Source organism: Aquarana catesbeiana, linkage group LG06 (genome assembly GCF_042186555.1).
Source record: "Aquarana catesbeiana isolate 2022-GZ linkage group LG06, ASM4218655v1, whole genome shotgun sequence".
Taxonomy (NCBI): domain Eukaryota; kingdom Metazoa; phylum Chordata; class Amphibia; order Anura; family Ranidae; genus Aquarana; species Aquarana catesbeiana.
Window position 1 is genome coordinate 180,558,905 of NC_133329.1, and position 26,379 is coordinate 180,585,283.

Genomic DNA, 26,379 nt, shown 5'->3' on the forward strand with positions numbered 1-26,379 from the left:
GTGGAGGAGACCTCCAGTACAATCTCTCCAAGGGTTCGCCCTTCGATCACGATCTCCAATCGGTCAAGTAGTCTTTTGGGTCGCAGTCACCGATAGCCAAACAGTCAACGGTGTAGGTGGACGGCCCTCTCACACGCTCTCAGGTTCCAGGCAGGTTCAAAAAGGACCAGTTAAAGATGAAAACATGGAGGAAAAAGAAAAACAAAGGGGCTCCACATGGCGCAGGTCAAAAAAATAAGGGATTTATTGGATAAAAAACCTTACAAGATAAAAGTGATCACATGATAAAAATTGGAGGCATTGTGGAAAGCTAAACGCCCCAAGGCGTTTCGACTAATAAGCCTTCAACAGGGGCATGAAACAGCCTCTCCACACTGCCCATATATTTAGACTGTAAAACAGCATTGTAAATTCATTGGATCCACCCCCATCATGGCGGGACCGGAAGTACAGGGTTAAATAATGAAAACACCATAAAGCTGGCTGCTTATATAATTGATGTACTCTCAATCCCATATAGGCACACATACTGCATTAGATTGTGACTATATACTGATTTTGGGTGGAACCAGAGTGTAAACATTGGTAAAATATCCCAGAAATCGAAATCCCGGGTCGGCTTGCATTCCAAGCCTCACCATAACTCGAGGAACCTGCGTTCCAAAGGCCTCAAACATGTTACCGGAAAGGGAGGCAACCGCCAGCGCGCACTGCGCCACTGACGTTTCCCACAGTCATCAGTAGGGGCGTGTAATCCTCGTCCCAGAAGGGAGTGGGGAGGAGACACATGCCAACAGCCAATACACCACCGGCAACTCCTCTGCTCCCTCCTATGGGGCGTGTGCTTCAAACCTACAGGGGAAAGGGGGGCAGACAGCCGCTCTAAAGCCAGGCTCGTCAGCGATCCCAGACAGACAGGCCAATCGCCGACAAGCCTGACAGATAGACCGCTCCCACTCCTGTCAGTGTGAATCAGTAGAGCGCAGCACGCATTGTAATAGCCAGGCTAAACAACGCGGCGAGAATTGTCATGGCAACGCTAAATAACACAGCGCGCTATGGCAACAATATGAGAACAGATGCCACAGCAGTGCCACCGCATTGAATCTGTAAATACTTGCCTCTAAAACATAACCACGAACAAAAAGATCGAGTAGGCAGTATTTCACAGAATGGGCATAGCATAATAATCAGATGTAAGAGGGGGGGGGAATTAACCCCTACACTATATCATCAAATAAGTGTAAGCTCAATCAGCAGTGCAAGAGCAAATCATATCCCTGCAATTCTGACAAAATACTGCAAATTCAGGCCCCCAGGCCGGAAAATGCCCCATTATCTGACTGACCAAAGGGGGAAGGGGGGGGGCCCTAAGATCCTAGAATGGGTAGATGGAATATCAAATATGTCTGCTGTCAATACACAAGGGTGGAAACATAGATCTTCACCCCAAGCGAAGTCAACTACGATGAGAGATGAGCTCGCAGAGGGTGAGAGACACCATACTCCCCACATACAGAAAAAAACATATATAATAATGAACAACAAAGTGGAGATAAAAATGAAAATAAAAACCCTGATAACACTCATAACTGGAATCTAGAACAATAACCAACCCAAAAAACCGAAGCATAGTAGACAAGGACAGAAAAGATGAGGGATGTGTCACAGCTCCAGAACCCAGGTGTCTCTCACGCACGGTTGATGAAACTGTTAATGTCCCATTCAACATTCATACCGTGCGGAGTATGACACCCGAGTTCGTAGATCCAATACGTTTCGAGCCGCGACACCCCCCTAACCTGAGACTCACCCCTCCAATGGGGGACAAATTTATCAATGATAATAAAGGAGGTGCCTGTAGGGTCCCTATTATGGCTTTCCAAATAGTGGCGGGGAACACTATGTTTAATGCAGCTTTTCTTAATTTTGGCGATGTGTTCATTGACCCTAATCGAGAAAGTCCTGGTGGTGCGTCCGACGTACTGTTTACCACATGGACATGTGATAAGGTAAACAATATGTCGGGTAGCGCATGTGGTAAAATGTTTCATGCTATACTCTCTAGATGTTACCGTAGAGTGGAAAGTCATTGTTTTGCGTCTCCCACTTATATTGTGTAAACACACATTACACTTTCTACATGGGAAGAATCCCTTACAATCTTGAAAAAAGGAAATAGATCGGGGAGGATCAATGACATTGGGGGCAATCTCACCCTGAACTGAACACGCACCACGGAAGATAATACCAGCCCGTTCAGGTAAAACTGGGCCTAGAATATGGTCATTTTTCAGAACCTTCCAGTGCCTATCAATAATCCTTTTGACTTCTCTATGTTGGATAGAGAATGCAGTAAAAAATTACCATTTATGAGGGTTATCACCCTGTGTTTTAGGACGGTCAATCAAAAGTGAGTTCCTATCAACATCCGCACGGTATGAATGTTGAATGGGACATTAACAGTTTCATCAACCGTGCGTGAGAGACACCTGGGTTCTGGAGCTGTGACACATCCCTCATCTTTTCTGTCCTTGTCTACTATGCTTCTTTTTTTGGGTTGGTTATTGTTCTAGATTCCAGTTATTAGTGTTATCTGGGTTTTTATTTTCATTTTTATCTCCACTTTGTTGTTCATTATTATATATGTTTTTTTCTGTATGTGGGGAGTATGGTGTCTCTCACCCTCTGCGAGCTCATCTCTCATCGTAGTTGACTTAGCTTGGGGTGAAGATCTATGTTTCCACCCTTGTGTATTGACAGCAGACATATTTGATATTCCATCTACCCATTCTAGGATCTTAGGCCCCCCCCCTTCCCCCTTTGGTCAGTCAGATAATGGGGCATTTTCCGGCCTGGGGGCCTGAATTTGCAGTATTTTGTCAGAATTGCAGGGATATGATTTGCTCTTGCACTGCTGATTGAGCTTACACTTATTTGATGATATAGTGTAGGGGTTAATTCCCCCCCCCCTCTTACATCTGATTATTATGCTATGCCCATTCTGTGAAATACTGCCTACTCGATCTTTTTGTTCGGGGTTATGTTTTAGAGGCAAGTATTTACAGATTCAATGCGGTGGCACTGCTGTGGCATCTGTTCTCATACTGTTGCCATAGCGCGCTGTGTTATTTAGCATTGCCATGACAATTCTCGCCGCGTTGTTTAGCCTGGCTATTACAATGCGTGCTGCGCTCTACTGATTCACACTGACAGGAGTGGGAGCGGTCTATCTGTCAGGCTTGTCGGCGATTGGCCTGTCTGTCTGGGATCGCTGACGAGCCTGGCTTTAGAGCGGCTGTCTGCCCCCCTTTCCCCTGTAAGTTTGAAGCACACGCCCCATAGGAGGGAGCAGAGGAGTTGCCGGTGGTGTATTGGCTGTTGGCGTGTGTCTCCTCCCCACTCCCTTCTGGGACGAGGATTACACGCCCCTACTGATGACTGTGGGAAACGTCAGAGGCGCAGTGCGCGCTGGCGGTTGCCTCCCTTTCCGGTCACATGTTTGAGGCCTTTGGAACGCAGGTTCCTTGAGTTATGGTGAGGCTTGGAACGCAAGCCGACCCGGGATTTCGATTTCTGGGATATTTTACCAATGTTTACACTCTGGTTCCACCCAAAATCAGTATATAGTCACAACCTAATGCAGTATGTGTGCCTATATGGGATTGATAGTACATCAATTATATAAGCAGCCAGCTTTATGGTGTTTTCATTATTTAACCCTGTACTTCCGGTCCCGCCATAATGGGGGTGGATCCAATGAATTTACAATGCTGTTTTACAGTCTATATATATGGGCAGTGTGGAGAGGCTGTTTCATGCCCCTGTTGAAGGCTTATTAGTCAAAACGCGTAGGGCGTTTAGCTTTCCACATTGCCTCCAATTTTTATCCTGTGATCACTTTTATCTTGTAAGGTTTTTTATCCAATAAATCCCTTATTTTTTTGACCTGCGCCATGTGGAGCCCCTTTGTTTTTCTTTTTCCTCCATGTTTTCATCTTTAACTGGTCCTTTTTGAACCTGCCTGGAACCTGAGAGCGTGTGAGAGGGCCGTCCACCTACACCGTTGACTGTTTGGCTATCGGTGACTGCGACCCAAAAGACTACTTGACCGATTGGAGATCGTGATCGAAGGGCGAACCCTTGGAGAGATTGTACTGGAGGTCTCCTCCACAAGCTCCGATAGACGCACAGCTATATGGCTGGTATGTCCCACTGGTTCCGGTAAGAGTACTCTACTCTAGATGTCCTGTCATGTTGTCCATGTTTGATATGCTTCCTAGTCTCCAGTCAACATCATGGGTTCATGTACTCCAGCTGTCTGACAAGACTTCCTTATGTACTGACTCCAGTTCTTGATTGCAGTCCGTGGAGCTTATTACAGTGTTATTGGACACTTTTACATGTTTTAGTGGTTTCTGGACTTTTATTTTCACCTCACTAGTGTCTATGTCTATGAAGACTAATATTTTATTGTATTTGTTTTTTCACCTATCATATATTTGATTTACACACTTTTTAGCGCTGCACTTATTTTGTTTATAACTATAATTATGATTATTCTTTTTGTTTTGTTCCTATATGCCTGTTATAAGCTTATAATGTGCATAATTGTTAAGGCATCCCGAACCCCTGATCCTGCTGCTGCGAATAGAATTTATCTGAGTATGTATTATGATAGAAGAAAAATTACATAACTGTGAAAGGTAGTGAGCCATATAATAATGTCTCAAAGAGGGCATTGTAAAGAACATAGCACATGTCATGAGGGACTCCATTTTAATTCTAAGACACCATCTTATGTTTTACAGGAAAATTGAGAAAACTCAAATATGAGTTTCAACTGAAACCCACATCATCTTTAAGCTGTAATCTATAGAACATGTCTAACTCAGGGTTACATATATATTTAAATATAGCTAGAATGTGGAGTTTGTCCTAGCTTACGTTTGTTCTTGATAAGATAAATACTTCCCTCAACATCTGTTTAAGAATACATACATACTCTTATAGTGAAAGTGATGCAAGATTTTGTCTTATAACACCAGCTAATAGGTAAATATTAACTGAACCTATTTTCATTTAAATGACATGTATAAGTTTAGTAAAACTCCTCCCATCCCCTCAAACTGCATAAATACTGTACCTTTGAGCATTGCTAATTAGATATCTAAGTGGCCAAGCAAACCTGTCTCCTGTGTCACTTTATTGATATCTCCAGGCCTGGGGGTCTACGGAGGTCTTCCTGCATTACCTGAACCTACCTGGGTGGTCTTAGAAGCAGAAATTTCCTACAATGGTGAGTCAGGAGTTCGAGTTTGGAGAGTAGCCCAGCCTGGTTCCCGGAGGGGAGAAGTTCCCCCTCCGGGGAGCCAACGGAGCCCCCCCTTGCGAGGGGGGTGGGGAACCGGCACCCGTAGAGAAGTAGATGACACCGTACAGCATGTAGTCGCTGGTGTCGTTGGCTGCCCCTGTGGGGAAGGGAGCGTGCAAGAAAGGAGGAAAGGGATGAAAGAATCATTGCAGAAGAAGTAGCAACTAAGCGGAAGGAAACTGGGCGATTGATCGTTTATGAGTGGCACATGGACTATTGATCACGTGAGTGAAAGCCCAAGGGAAGGGTACTGCCAGAGGCTGAGGGATGTTGGTACGCAAGTCAGTGAGACAGGTGGTGATGGCCTGTGACTTGGGTTCAACAATGCCCCGGGATTCCAATCAGTAAAGCGGGAGAAGTTATTCAGAGTGACTTTTCTTTAGCTCAACTTGGAAGTACCATGCAGATGGGAAGTAGTGGTAAAGAGGTGGCTGTAAAGCTACTAGTACACATATAGAGATACAGACAGTTCTTGAAAAGTTCTGCAGATGAAGAAGTTATTCAGAGTGACTCTTTATCAATTATTCTCTATCAAATCTACTTTCATCTTCCCTGATGAAGAAATCACATAGAGTGATTTCCTATTATCCGCAATGATTCTAGGTCTTTGCATGAGAGGCAAAGAAAAGATTACAAAGCAATAAAAGAGCATCTCAAAAAAACCCTTCTCCTATCCCAGTTCATGCTACTTAAATAAAAGCAAGAGAAAAATGCAATATGGACTGTTTCTGATTGTATGGGCTGCGATGGGTCAGGTGGTAAACGTGAATTACGGATATAATAATTAATCAGCCACTCCTTCGGGGGTAAGCGCTACATACTTTTTTTTGTTTTGCTTTTTAAGTATGCTGGATTTCTGTTCTTGTAAAATTATTAACTAGTATCTTGTAGTTATGACAAGGCCTAACTGATTTTTAATAATTGAATGGTTAAAGTTTTAAAAACTGAATAAAGAATAAAGTTAAAAAAAAAAAATAAAAGATTCCTTCCCAGAGGAGCCATTTGCAGTGTGATGTTGGAGTGGAGATATATAGAACAGGGCTCTGTTCATTGCTACTAGTGAGTTAGTGTGCTATAGTGTGCTACTGTGATTCTATTGTGAGTGTCAGTGTAGTGCGAATATAGTGATAGTGCAACGTCAATGTAGTGCGTCAGTACAGTTTTACTGTAGTGTATTGCAGAGCATCAGTGCAGGTTTACTGCAGTATATTGAAGTGCTTCACTGCAGTTTTTTTCTGCAGTATATTGTAGTGTGTCAGTGCAGTCTTACTGCAGTGTATTAAAGTGTAGAAACACAAAAAATCTGTGCTTAGGGACAGGAGAACTGCAGCCCCCCTAAATGGGAACTATAACGACACCCCGAGTATGAAAGGGGTTAAAGTCGTTTAGGGCATTTCAAACCCAAACACAAAGGCAGCTACTGGACAATTCAATCAGCCAAACAAGGAACCCATACAAATAATCCACCCCAAAAACGAGACACGGCTCTGTCTTCAGGTTTCAAGCAGGAATCAACTCCTTTATTATAACACATGGACACAACAGATAAAATAACTCAGAGACTCTTTCCCCCCCACCCTTGGAAAAGAGGGCGGGTTAAACTGTCCAATGACAATGGACACACAGGTCAGGTGTGCTTAACTTCTCATCAGTAAACAGTCTTAACAGGGGGCAGCTGGAGGAATCCCCCCTCCCTCTTTCCTTACAGCAATACACATCCTGTGATCCAAGGCAGACAAACACAATAGAACATTGGAATACAGCCCCACCCAAAACTAGCACAGCAAACAGTACACAACACAATGAGACAGCACACATTATATATACACACATATACAGCATTGAGTCTCTGACTAGCACAGATCATAGTGGGGTTCTCATTTACCCTGTGCCCCTATTAGTGACTCCCATCACAATGGCATATCCAGGGTCCCCAGAGTCTGTGTGTCTTGGGGGACATGGACCTGAATCTAAAGTAACGCCACCTCCAGGGTCCCCAGACATACAGCTCACAAAGAGCACCATCCCCCAAATGCCAGGGCCCATAATCGGTTTGCAGGAGGCTAGCCATCAGTCCCCTCCAAAAGCCTTTTTTCCGGCTAGGTCTGTCACAGGAACACCACCTGAGTTGGGTCCTAAAACATTAAAAACTCTATTCAGGGGAAAAGGCGCTGTTTAGATAATAAACTTAGAAAAAACTATATGTGAATCCAATCCACTACTGTGAATATTGCCAACTCTCCAATAAAGTGAACGGTGTATAAAAATTACATGCAAAACACAAAAAATTATATATAAAAATGGGATGTAAAAATTATATGTATATATATGACAATAATCAGCTCATCAAAAATAGAAAAATTATACAGTATGTATATATATGATAGTGACAAAACTCATCAAAAAGTAGGTGCAAATTAATAGGTGTTAGATACCAAGTGACACTATAGCATAAAAGATAAAAAATGTTATGTGTGTGAGCTCAAATAAGCATATTAAAAAACATCAATAGCAAGTGATAATGAACTCATCAAGATGGATAAAAGTTGATAGGTGTTTTGTGGCAAAAAATAACTGAAAAATATATATATATATATGTATATATACATGTGGACTCAAATATGCATATTAAAAAGCACCAAATGTAAAACACGCAATACTGTATGCTACTCTGCACACAACAAAAATAAATAAACTGACAAGTGCCGATACAAAATGATAAATCCCAAAAATATAAAATAGATATGTGTGTATATTCATACACTTTTAAAAAAACAGTCTGTGAGTAGTGATCCGTGCAAAAAAAGGAAAAAATAAAGGTGACTCTTCAGTGCTCCCCACTTTCATCTGTATCACCCTTTTGTGCTTGCACTCACCAGAGCGCCTCACCCCTGCTTGGGTAACAGGCGTAATTGCTGTATCCTAATGGCGGGGTCCCCCTCTTTTATGAGGTATCCCCTCAAATTCATACAGTTGCAATCCACCTCTCCAAAAGCGGCATTAGGAATCCGCAATGACGGGCGTCCCCATACTTATGGAAAAAGATGAACCTTATAGCGTAAATCCGTGGAACCAAAGTTTTATTTATTAAAAATTCCCATATATAGTTAAAAAAGGAGCTCCACTGCTCCGCTCTGTAAACAGTGCAGTACTTCCGCGATCCCAGCGTGATCTAGGCATGTGTTCCACGGCCAGGCTAACAGAAACCAGAAGCTCAAAAAAACGGAAATGACATATTGCGTACCAAGTATATCCCGTCTTGCGCGTTTCGTCACACGGACGTCATCTGAGGCACTGCCATATTGGTACACGCTGCGTCCATAAATACTACAAGGAGGTGCCGCATCAGCCAATTGGATAAATGCCAATATAGCAGGCCCAGCAAGTGGGCAGGGGAAGAGAATTGACAAGTTCCACCACTGATGATTAATAGTTTCCCAAGACAGGGCGCCATCTAGGCGAAAATTTAAATATGGCAAGAGCGGCTTTTCCCCTGTATACCCAAAATGAGACAAAATGGATATATCATTTAGGTTCCCTAGTACCTAGAGGGTTAAATGTGGACATTGACTTGAATTGCTTTTTATCCAATTCTTAATTATGTCCCGTATCAAATTCCTTATATGTCAATACTCAGTCCTATTTTTTATACATAGTTTATATATATAATTATATATTATGTATTTTTCTCTGTGACTGAAGAGTCACCTTTATTTTTCCTTTTTTTGCATGGATCACTACTCACAGACTGTTTTTTTAAAAGTGTATGAATATACACACATATCTATTTTATGTTTTTGGGACTTATCATTTTGTATCGGCACTTGTCACTTTATTTATTTATTTTTGTTGTGTGCAGAGTAGCATACGTTATTGCGTGTTTTACATTTGGTGCTTTTTAATATGTATATTTGAGTTCACATGTATATATACATATATATATTTTTTTTTTCAGTTATTTTTTGCCACATAACACCTATCAACTTTTATCCATCTTGATGAGTTCATTATCACTTGCTATTGATGTTTTTTTAATATGCTTATTTGAGCTCACACACATAAAATTTTTTATATTTTATGTTATAGTGTCACTTGGTATTATATATACATATAATTTTTACATCCCATTTTTATATATAATTTTTTGTGTTTTGCATGTAAATTTATAATTTTTATACACCGTTCACTTTATTGGAGAGTTGGCAATATTCACAGTAGTGGATTGGATTCACATATAGTTTTTTCTAAATTTATTATCTGAACAGCGCCATTTCCCCTGAATAGAGTTTTTAATGTTTTAGTGTATTAAAGTTTGTCAGTGCAGTTTTACTGCAATATATTGAAGTGACATTTCTGTCAGCGGCAGGCCTCAAGTTAAAGTGCACCAAACATCACACTTTCTATTAATTTAATTGTATCCAATTACACATTTTCCTATCTCTAGCACATTTGGGTAATAAGCCCCCCCCCATCTAGGGTTGCCACCTGTTCGGGATTCACCCAGACAGTACGGGTTTTGAAACATGTGTCTGGGTCTCTGCCCACCTGAGACCCGGGTACATTATTCAGACCCCCCGGTGGCTCCCTGTGCCTAAGCTGTGCCACCACGGCCATGTCCCGAGTTTGGGTCCACTCTGGAGTCTGCAATGATATCTGCTCCTGCTGCTGCTGCCTCCCTATCTACCCTCTGCACTGTCAGTGGTGTGCGCCTGGTGGATTGATAGAGAAGTGGGCATCGGGACCGCTACATAAGAATTACTCCGCTGCTGCCAACTACTACTGGTACGCTGACTGAACTTTGCAATCCTTTTTAACCTTAGAGTGCTGCAGAGTAGGTTTGTTTACAATGGCTGCCTGGAGAAGGGAGGGGAGCTTGCATGGGCTCCTGGCCCTGCCATCAAGATCTCAATGATTCCCCACCTCCCAGTTTGTACAGATGAGTTGACCAGGAGGTGAGGAGTTGCTGCCTTCACACAAAGACTGTGTGTGAAGTGAGGTACTGTCAGTAGTGTGGAAATCTGGTGATACTGGAAGCACCACTACATATGTTTACCTGTGTACTACCATAGCACATGATGAACTCTGGCACACTATTGCCAAGATTTACTAGCCTCACTTCTCTAGGATCTCGCACAACTGACCTTCATGATTTATAGCACTCTTTGATCCCAGGTGGATCATTATCATCACACTACAGTGGGTCAATCACTTTGAATTATTATTCAGCAATATACCGGATTAATACCAGTGCCGGGTTCCACTATTGACCCCAATGTTGAGATGATCCATCTCCTATTCCTGTTATAATGACACTGCAGAAAGTATGATAGTTAAAGTGTGCGTATGTGGCTCTGAGCTTATCTGAGTGTGTCTTTAGTTTTGTGACAACGTTGTCCCAATTTTGTTGGTGTTCTGGAGGGTTGATGGCGATTGGGCCGGCAGACTGGACAATTATTGATTCTTAAATTACAATAAAGTTTTCATTTTTTTTTTTTTTTTGCTATACCGTAGTTGGTTCTTTGGTACCTTCCCTCTGAAGGTCATTCTTGAGCCTCTGTCTATTTTTGTGTTATATGGTTACCATTGGTAAAGGACCCCACCCCGTCGGTGAGTCGTGGTTATTAAATATGCTGTCATCGTGGAATACAGTTGTTGATGTATCAAGCTAAATTTAGTCCCATTATTTGTTTTTATGTGATTGAGTCCTGGTAAGGTGCCTGAAGAACTTTGGCATCCTTTGTTAGGCGGTTGCCTAATTTGCTAGTTGGTGTATGTGAATGCGCTACTCCCTTAATATCTCAAATACACAAGTGAAAGCTACCATCACCTGTAATACTTATCAACTACCCATCACAAATGTTCCATGTGCATAAGTTTAAAATTTTAGATGAATAAATCATACATATACATATAACAAAAAAGTCCTTCAGATATGTTGCAAAGTCTTGTAACCTTTAAAGTGACTGACGTGCTCCTATATTGCTTCAATATTCATACGTGACTGAGTGGGACCCTCCACCATTCAGATTGGCCACTCACCAGATACTTCACTAGGGGTGCGCCTTTGGTTCATTCAGGGATGACCACTCCACCCAGGTACCACTTCTCACCGGCTAAAAACTTGTGTTCTAATGCTCCTCATAGGAAAGCATAGGGACAAAAGGCGATCATAGCGCAATATGTTTGAACCATTTATTTCTTAAAAAATTCCAAAGGTTAAAATTACTCACATTTAAAAGTGCCCTCGAGCCGGCACGAAGCTTATCCAGCAGTTACGGACGAGTGGCTATTAGCATGGTTCGCCTGGTGTTAGTGTGCGATCTCCACGCTCGGCTTGCGCTCCAAGCCTCGTTTCCGTTTTCGTCCGGTCACGTGATGCATAAAATTCTCCCAGCAGTCTCTACGCGTTTCGCATCATCAAATGCGTCATCAGGAAGCTGCCGTGTGATTGGTGCCCGCTCTATTTATACTGTGTGTGGCCGGAAGTGTGTATTCCGCCATTTTAACTGAGGTAATGTTCTCATCTATGACTTCCTTTCCAATACCGCCATTTTGACTAAGGGTTTTTCCCTTTTTGCATAATCCATACTTATATAGCTATTCCCTCTTTACATTTTCTTAGTTTGTATCTAAATTTTAGGAGTACTGACCCATCTATATCTGCTGGAGAGGCTTTTACAATGTCTCAAACATATTACACATTTCCAAACTTTATTATACTTTCTACCCATTCCGCCCTAGCCGTTCGCCCATATAAATATGGGACAGCAAAGAAATCCATTCTTTCCAAAGATATACAGGACAATTCCAAAAAAATTCCAAAAAAAATATACAATTATATATATAACCCCTATTTTATTGTGTTACGTTCTATACATAAAAAAAGTTTTTTATTAAAAGAAGAAAAAATAATAATATAATGAAATAAAGAAAATATTGAAAAATAGAAAAATGAAATAAAAGAAAAATAAAAAAATAAATAAAAAAATTGAAAAAATGAAAAAATGAAAAAATGAAAAAAATGAAAAAATGAAAAAAATGAAAAAATAAATAAAAATAAAAATACTAATAATAATAAAAATAAAAATAAAAATAAAAATAATTAACAAATAAAATAAAAATAAAAATAAAAATAAAAATAAATAAAATAAAAATCAAAATAAAGAATAAAAAATATAATGTAAAAACTAAATAAAACAGAATGAAACTAAAAATTAAAATAAAAATATAAAAAATAAAAAATTAAAAAATAAAAAAAATTAAAATAAAAAAATAAAAAATATTAAAATAAAAATATAAATAAAATTATTACTATACTAGTTAATAATTTTCCAGATAGCAGTTGATGTCGAGTTCCACGTTCAACCCTTTTGGTCTCATAGTATCCATTTTAAATATCCAATGGGTTTCATTTCTTGATACCTCCCTTCTCATATTAGTATTTCTCCAATCTTTTTCTATCCTATCTATTCCATAGAATTTTAAATGTTGGGGGTTCCTACCATGTACATCCCTGAAGTGTTTGGATACACTATGGTGTTTAAATCCTTTTTTGATATTTCTAACGTGTTCTCCTACTCTCACCGATAGGGCTCTAGTTGTTCTGCCCACGTATTGCAGCCCACAGCTGCACTCCAATACGTAGGTAACATGTGTACTAGCACATGTTATGAGTTTGTTAATTTTAAAAGTTTGCTTATTGCTGCTTGATTCAAAGTTAATTGTTTTTCTATCCCTTTTGTTGGTAGACTTGCATGCCTTGCATTTCCCACACCTATAAAAACCCTCCTGTTCAAAAAATGTTGACATCTTTTTAGGGGGATCTGGTACATTTTTTACTATTTTGTCCCTGATCCTCCTTGCTCTCCTATATACGAACGCTGGTTTTTTTGGAAGGACCTTGCTCAACTGTGGATCATTGCTGATTATGGGCCAATGTTTTGTTATAATTTTTTCTAGTGTTTTGTATTGTTTATTGAATACTGTTATGAATGGTACTTTATCTTTGTGATTATGATTTCTAATTTTACTGGTTAGTGTTAGCTCTCTATCCATATTGGCTATTTTTAGACGTGTTTCCTCCAGTGTGTCTCTTTTGTACCCCTTGTCTACGAATCTCTTAATTAGTATATCAGTTTGTTGAAAATAATCCTCTATTTGGTCACAATTTCGTCTTATCCTAATAAACTGGCTTTTTGGGATTGCTTTTTTCCAATGGGGGTGATGACAACTCCCCATCGGTATATAACCGTTCCGATCCGTTTCTTTGAAGTGTGTTCTAGTTCCAAGTTTATTTTTGTTCTTATAAATTTCTAAATCCAGAAAATTTATTTTTTGTTGGTGTACTGTAGCTATAAATTTAATATCATATTTATTATGGCCAATATGTTGAATAAATGCTTCCAGTTGTTCTTGGCTGCCCTTCCATACTATCAGAATGTCATCAATAAAGCGTTTGTATTAGGTTGCCTAATTTGCGCTGGGTGCCTCATAAACATCAAGACTACATTCACATTGGCGATTAGGGTTGGTGTAAATAGTAGCAGCAGGTATCAGAGATTCCCATTGCGGCTGTTAGCAGGTATTTGCGGCCACAGGTCCTCTTCACTATAATGACAGTTTGCCAGCAGCCACAGCTATTTGTGGCTCTCTGAATGACCAGTGGTTACCTGTGGTGATTGCTGCCAGACACACTTTGGGGGTTATTTACAAAAGGTAAATCCACTTTGCACTGCAAGTGCACTTGAAAGTGCACTGAAAGTGCATTTGGAAGTGCAGTCACTCTAAATCTAAGGGGTAGATCTGAAATGAGTGGAAGCTCTGCTGATTTTATCATCCAATCATGCGCAAGCTAAAATGCTGTTTTTTATTGTCCTTGCATATCCCCTTCGGATCTACAATGACTTTACTTCCTAGTTCACTTTCAGCGCACTTTCAAGTGCACTTGCAGTGCAAAGTGGATTTGCCTTTAGTAAATAAACCCCTTTGTGTTCTTCCAGCAGCAATCACTGCAATTAATCACTGGCTGTGCAGAGAGTTGCCAATAGCTGTGGCCACTGGCAACTTGCCAATATAGTGAAGGGGGCTAGCTGCTGAAAGCCGCAGCAAGAACTGTTGCTACAATTCACATCAGCCCTAATCACTGGTGTGAAAGTAGCCTAAATAGCCCTGTTCCTTTTTTTTGTAATTGCTGGAGACCATGAGGTTAATCAGCAGTAGGGATGAGCCGAACACCCCCCTGTTCGGTTCGCACCAGAACATGCAAACAGGAAAAAAGTTAATTCGAACACGCGAACACCGTTAAAGTCTATGGGACATGAACTTGAATAATCAAAGGTGCTAGTTTTAAACGCTTATATGCAAGTTATTGTCATAAAAAGTGTTTGGGGACTTGGGTCCTGCCCCAGGGGACATGGATCAATGCAAAAAAAGTTTTAAAAACGGCCGTTTTTTCGGGAACAGTGATTTTAATAATAAAAGTCAAACAATAAAAGTGTAATATCCCTTTAAATTTCGTACCTGGGGGATGTCTATAGTATGCCTGTAAAGGGGTGCATGTTTCCCGTGTTTAGAACAGTCTGACAGCAAAATGACATTTCAAAGGAAAAAAAGTCATTTAAAACTACTCGCGGCTATTGCATTGCTGGTCTGACAATACACATAGAAGTTCATTAATAAAAACGGCATGGGAATTCCCCACAGGGGAACCCTAAACCAAAATTTAAAAAAAAATGAAGTGGGGGTCCCCCTAAATTCCATACCAGGCCCTTCACTTCTGGTATGGATATTAAGGGGAACCCCGGCCAAAATAAAAAAAAAATGACGTGGGGGTCCCCCTAAATTCCATACCAGGCCCTTCAGGTCTGGTATGGATTTTAAGGGGAACCCCGCGCCAAAATTTAAAAAAAAAATGGCGTGGGGTCCCCCCAAAAATCCATACCAGACCCTTATCCGAGCACGCAACCTGGCAGGCTGCAGGATAAGAGGGGGACGAGAGAACGCCCCCCCCTCCTGAACCGTACCAGGCCACATGCCCTCAACATTGGGATGGTGCTTTGGGGTAGCTCCCCAAAACACCTTGTCCCCATGTTGATGAGGACAAGGGCCTCATCCCCACAACCCTGGCCAGTGGTTGTGGGGGCCTGCGGGCGGGAAGCTTATCGGAATCTGGAAGCCCCCTTTAACAAGGGGACCCCCAGATCCCGGCCCTCCCCCCGTGTGAACATTTCACTAAAAGACTGTCAAAAATGTTAAAAATGACAAGAGACAGTTTTTGACAATTCCTTTATTTAAATGCTTCTTCTTTCTTCTTTCTTCTATCTTCCTTCATCTTCTTCTTCTTCTGGTTCTTCTGGTTCTTCCTCCGGTGTTCTCGTCCAGCATCTCCTCCGCGGCGTCTTCTTCCCTTCTTCTCCTCGGGCCGCTCCGCATCCATGATGGCATGGAGGGAGGCTCCCGCTCTTCTCTTAATCTTCTTCTCTTCTTCATCTTCTTTTCTTCTTCTCTTCTTCATCTTCTTCTCTTCTTCATCTTCTTCTCCGGGCCGCTCCGCATCCATGCTGGTATGGTGGGAGGCTCCCGCTGTGTGACGCATCTCCTCTTCTGATGGTTCTTAAATAACGGGGGGGGCCACCCGGTGACCCCACCCCCCTCTGATGAACGGTGACTTGACGGGACTTCCCTGTGACGTCACGGGGAATGCCACAGGGAAGTTCCGTCATGTCCTGTGCCCCGCCCCCCCGTTATTTAAGAACCGTCAGAAGAGGAGACGCGTCACAGCGGGAGCTTCCCACCATGCCAGCATGGATGCGGAGCGGCCCAGAGAAGAAGATGAAGAAGAGAAGAAGATGAAGAAGAGAAGAAGATGAAGAGAAGAGCGGGAGCCTCCCTCCATGCCATGGATGCGGAGCGGCCTGAGGAGAAGAAGGGAAGAAGACGCCGCGGAGGAGATGCTGGATGAGAACACCGGAGGAAGAACCAGAAGAACCAGAAGAGCCAGAAGAAGAAGAAGAAGGAAGATAGAAGAAAGAAGACAGAAGAAGCATTTAAATAAAGGAAATGTCAAAAACTGTCTCTTGTCATTTTTAACATTTTTGACAGTTTTTTAGTGAAATGGTAGGTTGTACCCCCTTACCATTTCACACAGGGGAGAGGGCCAGGATCTGGGGGTCCCCTTGTTAAAGGGGGCTTCCAGATTCCAATAAGCCCCCCGCCCGCAGGCCCCCACAACCACCGGCCAGGGTTGTGGGGATGAGGCCCTTGTCCTCATCAACATGGGGACAAGGTGTTTTGGGGGCTACCCCAAAGCACCCTCCCAATGTTGAGGGCATGTGGCCTGGTACGGTTCAGGAGGGGGTTCCCCTGTGGGGAATTCCCATGCCGTTTTTATCAATGAACTTCTATGTGTATTGTCAGACCGGCAATGCAATAGCCGCGAGTAGTTTTAAATGACTTTTTTTCCTTTGAAATGTCATTTTGCTGTCAGACTGTTCTAAACACGGGAAACATGCGCCCCTTTACAGGCATACTATAGACACCCCCCAGCTATGAAATTTAAAGGGATATTACACTTTTATTGTTTGACTTTAAGCATTATTTAAATCACTGCTTCTGAAAAAATGGCCGTTTTTAAAACTTTTTTTGCATTGATCCATGTCCCCTGGGGCAGGACCCAGGTCCCCAAACACTTTTTATGACAATAACTTGCATATAAGCCTTTAAAATTAGCACTTTTGATTTCTCCCGTAGACTTTTAAAGGGTATTCCGCGGCATTCGAATTTGCCGCAAACACCCCAAATTGTTCGCTGTTTGTCGAACTTGCAAACAGCCGATGTTTGAGTTGAACATGAGTTTGACTCGAACTCGAACCTCATCCCTACTCAGCAGTGTCTGGAAGTAAACCTTAATAGTCTTGTTCTTCTCTCTGTTCCTAGTTCCCTGCTGAATTGACAGAAAATACTGGAATGACTGAACAGACTTAGGGCTCAGTTACACTTGTGGTGCCCCTGAAGAGCAATTGACATTTGTATTGCTCTTCAGAAAGCATTTGACAGGCAGTGAGGAGGTGTTATTTATCGCTTCCTCATTACAATCAATTAAATGGGTTGGGTTAAGGGAGCAGTAGAATAGTGCGCCACATTACTACTCTCCTTGGGGCATGCAACAGTGCCCCAGGTCTTTTACAATCCTGTAGTGTGTACTACAAAAAAAATTGCAGTGCGACACTAAAGTGTTTGGGTTTGGCTTGAAGAAAAGGTGGCAACCCTACCCCCATCATGTCTGGGAGGGAGGCCAACAAGGAGAAGCAGATGTGAGACATAACCCGAGCTTCCTCGTGCCCGTAAAATATGCTTTGATTGCAAAAAACATTCCCCTCTGGGTGATTTATGTACATTACAAGGATTTTAACAAACTTTGTTGCAGATTCCTAACTTTTGTTATTCTGAAGAAATCCCTGTGAGTTTGTCTGCGTCCACGTAGGAAAGTGAATCTAATGAAAGTGATTTCATAATTATCAAAAACAAAGAAACATGTAAAAATTACACAAAGCATCCAGCGCTCCTCTGTCCAATGTATTGACAATTAGTCCATGGATAAACACACTAAGTCTGTGATATAACATCATTTATAGCGAAATGTGAATGGATGGTAGAGGAGTGGATGAAAAATAAATGAATGGATGGATGAATGATGGATAAAGGAAAAGTAGATGGATGATGGATGACTAAAGAGCAGATGGATGGATGGTTCACCTCTGCAGCTCCTGTAAGTCTGGGCAGGATCACCTTATAAAACAGGAAATAGCAAAAACCAGGGCACTGAGGTTAATACCAAGCACAAAAACACCTTTATTAAAAGTAGCACATTTACATGTCACAAATCACCAATCCACCAGTGAATAGTAACACAGCAAGTTGAGACACCAGAGCTGATCAGCTGAAGATTAGGGATGAGCTTTATGTTCGACCACGAACATTGGCTGTTCGTTCATTCGCTGAATAGCGAACAATTTGGGGTGTTCGCGGCAAATTCCAAAGCCGCAGAACACCCTTTAAAAGTCTATGGGAGAAATCAAAAGTGTTCATTTTAAAGGTTAATATGCAAGTTATGATGAGGGATGAGAGACAGCCCCCCCAAACTGTACCAGGCCACATGCCCTCAACATGGGGAGGGTGCATTGGGGTAGCCCCCCAAAGCACCATGTCACCATGTTGATGGGGAGAAGGACCTCATCCCCACAACCCTAGCCCGATGGTTGTGGGGGTATGTGGGTGGGGGGCTTATCGGAATCTGGAAGCCCCCTTTAACAAGGGGCCCCTCAGATCCCCCCCCTGTGTGAATTGGTAATGGGGTACAAATGTACCTCTACCATTTCACAAAAAAAAAGTCAAAAATGTTAAAAAAGACAATAGCCGGTTTTTGACAATTCCTTTATTAATGTCTTCTTCTTTCCCCGGTGGGGCTGTACTGGGGGCGGGTTTGCTATGCACCTCCATCCAACTGGTTCCTATCTGGAATTAGCTGGATGGTGGCGGGCTTAAGGCCGCCCACATCTGATTGATTCCTATGAGGGATCAGCGAGGGTGTCATTGATGGGGCTGCATTGGGGTGGGTGATTGGAACACTTCCATCCAGCTGAATCCTATCTGGAATCGGCTGTGATGGATCTGTTGGGCCTACAAATAGCCCTGTCTGTTCATTACTTTCCAAGGTAGAGAGTAGGACAGTTGGGCCAGAGAGAGTGCTGAAGAGCTTTCTCATAGTAAGTGGGTTTTTGCTATATTGATTTTTGCATCTTCTGCTTTTTAATGCGTACTTGTTATTAACTTGCTGCCCCCATGTTCTCTGTTTCCTTCCCCTCTGCCTCTGCCTTGGTTACACACTATTTGATGCTTGGACTTTTGTGGCCATGCTGACACTGCAGCCGTTGCGGCTTGTGACCTTGCACCAGGACTTTCTGCGCCCCTTGTGCCTGCCAGTGTCAACCAGCCTACCTACCTGTATACGCTGATATCTCTGTTTTGAGGTATGTCTTTTCCAATAGAGTATTCATACTCAATTGGTTTTACCAGTTTAGTTTTTACATCCTTGTGCCTTTGATTCTAGGCTCCTCACCATTTGGACCCCAGCACGCACTTAGGCACCCCACCCCTATTTGGGGTGTGGTGTTTGTCAATACTACCTGAGATTTTTGATTTAAGCTTAGTGTTCCATGGTCAGCCATTGGATGTCACGTCCATTGGGCCAAGCATGGGGCCATCTCCTTTCTTTCTTTTAACCATGTGGAAATCTATCTGCAGTGTAAATTAGTACAATGTAAGTGTTTTGCATTTGTGAAAACACTTTAGGAATATCTTATGATGCTAATGTTAATTGCTGATCGTTTTGTATTCTGCAATTCCGGATGTAAATTTCTCTCTGTGAACCCTGATGAAGGAAAGATTTTCCGAAACGCGTCTGGTTCAGGGAAACTGCATGTTCTTTCATTGACGGTTTAACATATCCGCATTTATGTATTACTATGTCCAATTTTGATATGTATATTTCATGTTTTGTGATTTTTTTTTTTTAAATAAAATTTTCTATACTAATTTTTCTACATTTTCTCATATGTGGTAGTGCCTTCAAAGTCCCACCTATGGGGGTACTCCTTCCTCTTCCTCGACTTATTGGGATGTGGCACACCCATTTATGCTACTCCTTGTCAGATTTAGTTTTTTCTTTTTTTCTTCTTTCCCCGCTTCTTCTTCCATCCCCTTCTGGTCTTCCTTTGGTTTTCTTCTTCTTCCTCCATCTTGTTTTTCCCTCACTTCTTCTTCCGATCCTCTGCTTCTTCCCCTGGTCTTCTCCTCCAGCATCTTCCTCTGGCTTCTCCTTCCACGCTTCTTCCTCCGGATGATCCACATCAATGGGAGGTTCCTGCTGTGTGACGCTTCTGTTCTTGTGGCAGCTCTTATATAACTGAGGACGAGGCCACCTGGTTTCCCCGCCCCCTCTGACGCACGGAGACTTTCCTATGGCTTTCCCTGTGGTGTCAGAGGGGGGCGGGGTCACCTGTTTACGTAAATGTGGCCTGGTACTGTTCAGGAGGGGGGGCGCTCTCTTGTCCCCCCTCTTTCCCTGCGGCCTGCCAGGTTGCGTGCTCGGATAAGGGTCTGGTATGGTTTTTTGGGGGGACCTCCATGCCATTTTTTATTTTAAATTTTGGTGCGGGGTTCCCCTTAAAATCCATACCAGACTTGAATGGTCTGGTATGGATTTTAAGGGGGACCCCCACGCCAGGGGCGGACTGACCATTCGGGCACTCGGGCAATGCCCGAGGGCCAGGGGCCACTAGGGGGCCCTATCAGGGTTGCCAGCCTCAGTAAAAGCAGGGACAGTTGTAAAAATCTGCAAACATTTTTACATCTGCCTCCTCAGCCAATGGGAGCACAATACCCCTTCTACAGTGCAGCTTCTTTGACATAGGAGCAGGAGATGCCGACAGCTGGAGAAGAGGAGAGGGAGGTGGGGACAGCCTGCAGTGTGGGACAGACTGCTGTCTGATACAAGGTAAGCTGGGCTGAGCTGAACGAAATGTATTCTTGTCAGTGGCTTACCCTGGTGAGCAGGGGGGAGGGGGGAGGCTATGTTTCCTCTAGCAGGGCTCCTCCTGTCTCTTAGGCTGCTGTTAGATCCATGTTCTGTTTGTGACAAGTACACTGCGTCTGGAGGAAGGACATGTCCTGAAATTCTCCCCAATCTCTGATACACCTCCCTACTCTTTACCTGCTTAGCCCTACACAGGCACATCATTCTCCTCTTCTGTATCACCACATCCAATGTCTGTGAGCTGCTGGGGCACTACAAGTACCAGCATGTCAGGAGATGGGGGCAGCAGCAGTGTGTTCTATCAAGCTGATTTTTGGGTGAAAAGTTCTGGTGTGTGTGTGTATACTGTATGTATACTGTGTGTGTGTATATATGTATACTATGTATACTGTGTGTGTGAATCTGTGTAGGTCTATGTGTATGTGTATACTGTGCAGTGCATGTGTGTGTGTGTGTATATGTGTGTATACCAGTGAAGGCCTATCCATTAAGGGTGCCCGGGCTCTGCCCCCTCTCTCCACGCCACCCCCCTATATGAATAATAGATAGGTTCATGCATAGCATAAATCTATCCATGGCCACTGCTGCCACCCTCTAATCAGATGTCCGGCCCCTTTTCGGACACCGGGCGCCTGAATTACAGTGGCGGGGGCTGTTTTGTTGAAGCACCTGATTACAGCCAGAGGCTCTAATAAGCTTCAAAATAGGGTGGGCTTGGAGCACAGAGCATTGCGCTTGGAGCCCACCCAAGTGTGTTAGAAAAGTGAATGAATATTTCTAACACTGAGCCGCCTCTCCGCCAATCAGAAAGCACGAGTCTAATACCCATCACCTGATTGGCTGAAAGGACCAGCGCTCCTATTGGACGCCTAGCAGGAGGAAAGAAGAGACACGCGTTGGAAGCATGGAGGACACAGGAGCTGCTGCCTGATCCACTGTCTGTTCCACAGTTTTCCTCTATCCTCCCTGACCCGCCACCAAGATGGGGTCAGACAACGAGCAGGGGTGCTGGTTAAATGCCACCGGGGGGGTCACAGTGGCTGCAATTGATGGCAGAGTGGCGGCAATTGATGGCAGAGTGGTGGCAATTGATGGCAGAGTGGCGGCAATTGATGGCAGAGTGGCTGCAATTGATGGGCACAGTGGTTGCAATTGATGGGCACAGTGGTTGCAATTGATGGGCACAGTGGCTGCATTTGATGGGCACAATGAGGCTGCAATTGATGGGTTTTTTCAGTATTTTTTAGAATTTTTCCCAGTTTGTTCGCCCCCCCCCCCCCCCAAATGTTGAACACCAGCCACCACTGGTGTATACTGTATGATCAATGTGTGCCCACTGCTGCTCAACAGAAGTCGCTCTAACAATTCCATGCCCGTGAAAAATACACTTGTTGCCATTTGGAGCCATCTGAATGGTGTACTGCTGAACTCAGCCTCAGATCAGGCAGCAGGGCAGGTCTGGGTGCACACCTGTGCAGTGACATCATGGCACACATCAAACATGACTTTTATTCACATGCCCCACTGCCTGATCTGAGGCCAACCTCAGCAGTTCACTATTCTCCTGGCTCTACAACTCAGTACAGAGCCTGCAACAAGTGGATTTTTTTTTAAAAGCCTTTTCCCGCCTGATGCCTATCACACCAAGCACTAAGGTGCAAAGGTGTGTGTAAGGGGACACTGATGGAAGGTGACACTGGGGGCTATGCCATAGGGTGGCACACTGGTTGCTCTGCCATAGGTTGGCACACTGGGGGCTCTGCCATAGGTTGGCACACTGGGGGCTCTGCCATAGGGTGGCACACTGGGGGCTCTGCTGTAGTGTGGCACCCTGCCGACTATGATGTATAGGGAGAATGTTGGGACTTTGATGTAAGGGATGACTCTTATGTGAGTGTGGCGCTCATCCTGATACTTTATGTTGTTTTGTTTGTTACTTACCCCTGACCCACGTACTCTGTACATTATACTGTACATAGACCTGACCAAGGTGTTCATTGTCTCAACAGTTGCTGGTTTTATTAAGTTCTTCTGTAAGGTTGCCTCAGTAAGCCAAAGATATCCTTTTTTGTGCATTAAAAATATATATAAGGAAAACATTTATTTTAAAAACAAATGATCCTTTGACTGAGATTTATTTGTGTCTGTGAGATGATCAGTTGCGACACAGTATTTTGAATTTTATGGGTACAAAGTCTGTGGTATGTTTGCATTGTTTACAGCAGATGCAGATTCTGTTCAATCCTCGTTTAAGAGTCTCCCACTGGCCATGCCCATTGTTCGCCATGGTGCACTATGCATGCTGCAGGTCATCATCTCCCTGGTAGGGGTCCCAATTCAGTATTTTGCCCGGGGTCCCATGATACTGTTGAGGTGGCACTGCCCATGAGAGGCTCCTGGTGAATTTACTGGGTCTTTTTTTCCTTTAGAAATGTAATTTTGCTCTCGGACTGTTCTAAACACGGGAAACCCCAGGTATGAAATTTAAAGGAATATTTTATTATTTCACTTTAAGCATTATTAAAATCACTGCTCCCGAAAAAACGGCCATTTTTAAAACTATTTTGTGCATTGATACATGTCCCCTGGGGCAGGACTCAGGTCCCCAAACACTTTTTATGCAATAACTTGCATATTAACCCTTAAAATTAGCACTTTTGATTTCTCCCATAGGCAATTCATTATAGCCGCGAGTAGTTTTAAATTACTTTTTTTTCCTTTAGCAATGTCATTTTGCTCTCAGACTGTTCTAAACATGAGAAACATGCGCCACTTTACAGGCATACTATAGACACCCTCCAGGTACAAAATTTAAAGGAATATTTCACTTTTATTGTTTCACTTTAAGCATTATTAAAATCACTGCTCCCGAAAAAACAGACGTTTTTAAAACTTTTTTTTGCATTTATCCATGTCCCCTGGGGCAGGACTCAGGTCCCCAAACACTTTTTATGACAATAACTTGCATATTAACCCTTAAAATTAGCACTTTTGATTTCTCCCATAAACAATTAATTATAGCCCCGAGTAGTTTTAAATGACTTTTTTTCCTTTAGCAATGTCATTTTGCTCTCCGACTGTTCTAAACATGGGAAACATGCGCCACTTTACAGGCATACTATAGACACCCTCCAGGTACAACATTTTAAAGAATATTTCACTTTTATTGTTTTACTTTAAGCATTATTAAAATCACTGCTCCCAAAAAAACTGACGTTTTTAAAACTTTTTTTGCATTGATACGTGTCCCCTGGGGCAGGACCCAGGTCCCCAAACACTTTTTATGACAATAACTTGCATATAAGCCTTTAAAATTAGCACTTTTGATTATTCATGTTCGTGTCCCATAGACTGTAATGGTGTTCGCATGTTCAAACTAATTTTTTGCCTGTTCGCATGTTCTGCTCCGAACCGTTTGGCTCATCCCTACTGAAGATACACAGAGGCAATAGATCGCTGCCAAGCATGTAGCAGAAGGAGCACCAAAGCTACAGCAGGTTGTGTGGAGAGAAAGGACTGGCTGCTTCCCCAGCTGCACTGTGAAAATGACAGCTGGTAGAATCCTATGGCGATGTCAGGAGGGGATAAGCATAACTAGTTTCAAGGGGCATGTCCCTCTTTATCAAATGCAAAGGGAAAGCCGGAAGCTAAAGGTTTAAATAGCCAGTGGGGCAGGCAAGGGGGCATTCTCGGCAATGTCACAATAGTACAATACACAGGCATATTGTGTTAGGCAATCCACTAAGTGTAATCATAAAAATTAGCATGTAACATTTCTAAACTACAATACTAGAATGACCAATATAAAAGAGAACAAGAATAAAATAAAAAAAATATAAAAAATATTAAAACTGTGATATAGCAAGCAATAATAAATCAATGAATGTGAGAGAGTACGGGGGGGGACCTGGTAGGTGTGAATACTATGCATGATGCCTAAAAATTCATTCTACATGGTCGGAATGTGGGAAATATACATTAAGGCTGAATAACTTATACAGTTAGCAAAAACAAGTGGTGTTCGGGGACCCCCAAACAGTAAATATATATATTTTTTTAACAGAGGACCTATAGAATAAAATGGTGGGTGTTGCAATTTTTTATGTCACATAGTATTTGCGCAGCGGGTTTTTAAATACAATTTTTTGGGGAAAAAAACACTTTAAATATCGTACCTGGGGGGTGTCTATAGTATGCCTGTAAAGTGGCACGTGTTTCCCGTGCTTAGAACAGTCCCTGCACAAAATTACATTTTTAAAGGAATAAAAGTTATTTAAAACTGCTTGCGGCTTTAACCTTTTTAGATCCGTGCTATTGCTGAATGACGGCAACAGTGCGGACCTACATTGCCGCGCGGCGCGCTCAGTGATCAGCGAGTCTATGAGACTCGCCTGATCACAGATCGGAGTAAGGGGTCAGTCCCGTCCGCTTACCACATGATCAGCTGTCAACCAATGACAGCTGATCAAGTGATGTAAACAGAGCCGGTAATCGGCTATTTTTTCTCCTCGCGCTGACAGCTTGAGGAGGAAAAAAAATCCGATCACCGGCGGCCGTGAGAGGGACATCAGTCCCGATCATGGCAATCACCTAGCAATAGGCAGCAGTGCCGCCTACCAGTGCCCACCAGCGTCACCCATCAGTGCCCAGAGTGCCACCCATCAGCGCCCACAGTGCCACCCATCAGTGCCCACAGTGCCACCCATCAGCGCCCACAATCACTGCAACAACAACAGTGCCACCCATCAGCGCCACCTATCAGTGCCCATCAGTGTCACCTACCAGTGCCCATCACTGCCCATCAGTGCCGCCCATCACTGCCCATCAGTGCCACCCATCAGTGCCGCCCATCAGTGTCCCCCATCAGTGGTGCCTATCAGTGCTCATCCGTGCCACCCATCCGTGCCACCCATCAGTGGCCATCAGTGCCGCCTTATCTGTGCCCATCAGTACCACCTTATCTGTCCCCATCAGTGCTGCCTTAACTGTGCCTATCAGTGCCGCCTTAACTGTGCCTATCCCTGCCCATCAGTGCAGCCTATCAGTGCCCACCAGTGCCGCCTCATCAGTGCATATCAATGAAGGAGAAAAATTACCTGTTTGCAAAATTTTATAACAAACTATGAAACATGATTTTTTTTTTTCAAAATTTTCCATCTTTTTTGTTTGTTTAGCAAAAAATAAAAATCCCAGCTGTGATTAAATACCACCAAAAGAAAGCTCTATTTGTGGGAAACAGTGTTGTATGACCGCGCAATTGTAATTCAAAATGCGTCAGCGCTGAAAGCTGAAAATTGGTCTGGGCAGGAGAGGGGTTTAAGTGCCCAGTAAGCAAGTGGTTAATGTAATGTCAGGTCCCGGCAATATGGATGAAAATCAGTGAGACAAATGGCATGGGTACCACTCACCCCCC